The sequence below is a fragment of the Salvelinus sp. IW2-2015 genome, linkage group LG2, assembly GCF_002910315.2.
Source record: "Salvelinus sp. IW2-2015 linkage group LG2, ASM291031v2, whole genome shotgun sequence".
NCBI classification, from domain to species: domain Eukaryota; kingdom Metazoa; phylum Chordata; class Actinopteri; order Salmoniformes; family Salmonidae; genus Salvelinus; species Salvelinus sp. IW2-2015.
Window position 1 is genome coordinate 43,385,879 of NC_036839.1, and position 1,951 is coordinate 43,387,829.

The window sequence follows — 1,951 nt, forward strand, 5'->3', positions numbered from 1 at the left end:
GTTCAGAGTTCAGTGTAAGTTCAGTTTTTTTTACAGCATCTTGATAGCACTTCATGTAACCAAGCACAGGAGTTGTTGGCATAACGTTGTTGTTTTTACTGTTCTATTACTGTGGGACTGAAAAAAATAAGTGAAAAGAAGGTGGCAATGGAACACACTTGAATCGCAACAAAAAAAAGAGTGGAGAGGTTGTCCCAAAGACAGTAAAATAGGCTACATAATGCTTGGGGAACCCCTGCTTATTTGGTTGACAGTGTTAATTGACATTTGGGCGTAAGACCTATTTTCAGTATGCTACAATTGGCTTTTCAAAAATGAAGTCAAACCTCTGCCTCCCTTTGGCCGCGGTCGCTGCCTGGTGTGATAGGATGCTTGGTATTCCACACAGCGGCTCCCACGCCCCCCAGACACACACGTGGGGATCTGCGTCACGCAGTCGYGTGGGAGTGAGAGATGTAGCAAGGGAGGAGCAGCCCGACAGTAGGGGAGTTGGGTGGAACGAATAGTTAGCAGGTCCTGTATACTAAACCTCTATTTCACGTACTCATAATTTGTTTTCTCGCCGTGAGAGAACGGAGTAGTGAAGAACGGAACGAGAGGTTGGATGAGCGGYGCGAAGAGTTCTGCAGGTAGGCTAYAGAGAGCTCACAGTGGATGTTTTCTTTCCTTTTCTAGCAGGGGTAAACTTGAGACGCATCCATAGACGATCTTGGTTGGATTTTAATAGGCTAACTAATGTTGTAGACATGAAATGGCATTACCAATATCATAAAGAAGAGACTGGGAGTGATACAACTATTTGTTGATAAGCCTACCTATTGTTGATRAAGTGCACGTCCATCCTACTGTAAGCGTCATTCATTCTGTTGGCACATAAACTAATTGATACGTTTTGTATGACTTTTGTATGCGGAGAGTAGAGTTGTGAACTGCTGTGCATTTGAGCAACAATGACAAGTAGAAGCGGGACGGGGTTTTTAGGCTAGTCTATGAGTGGGAAACTCAAACCCATTATTCCCGGGCGCAGGGRCACAGCCGGTGGGCGTCTACACTACCCCAATGTGCTGTCACTACTCAAAACATTTGAAGAATATGAAGAAACCTGTTGCACTTAATATATCTGAGTACAGTTAATTAAAGTGATTTTGTTGTCTTTACCAAAACCCGAAAAAGTTGGGCAGGAATGGACAACTCCAGTCCTTGGGGCAGTAGTGATATCACAGTTCCCCCCACACACAGCTGAAGAGTCTATTGATGCACCTGTGCGTCAATCTAATTAACATTTTAAAAAATCCCCATCAAAATCCGCCAGTTTGAACTAGAGAGATCCGGGTTTTTTTGTTGCATGGGCTGCATCTCAATCCACCACATCCGCCTTGTCGGCCTTCGGCATCTGCAGTGGAAAGTGGCAGAGCTACAGCACTGTTTGACAGACTAGGAGACATCCAGAAAACCGGTCTTATCAGGAAAACATCTGGAGAGTCTGAACCATTTGGGTTACAAACTAATATGACCCCACTATGTACTGTAAAACATTTTGATTCGGGTGGTTAGTAAACTATACTTGAAAATACAATTATTTTGACTTTTACATTTTTTGTTGTCATCTTTACTTGAATATAATTACGACTTTACTGTATGTCACTTTGCAAAACCAACCTGAAATTAAAAAAAATTAATTCAACATAAGATAAATGTATAATTTAAACAAGTATTTGTGTGTAAAAACAATTACAAGGAAAATTGTGTTTAACTTACWAAATTTTCATAATATTKCCTTTCAACTGAACTTTACCATACTTTTACACAATGTTGTATGCATGTTTGAAGAACGAAAAGCACATTTCTATATTAATATCAAACTATTTGCTATGCTAGGACATGCAATGGATCATGATGAATGGATATCAAAACTTGTCAGGCAAATTGACGTTCAATGATGAGACCACCC

At 40.8% G+C, this 1,951-nt stretch overlaps 1 pseudogene; it reads left to right on the top strand.

The window, feature by feature from the left end:
• The first annotated feature begins 481 nt into the window (after window positions 1-481).
• LOC111980312 (NGFI-A-binding protein 1-like) overlaps window positions 482-1,951 on the top strand; it is a 56,581-nt pseudogene continuing 55,111 nt past the window's right edge.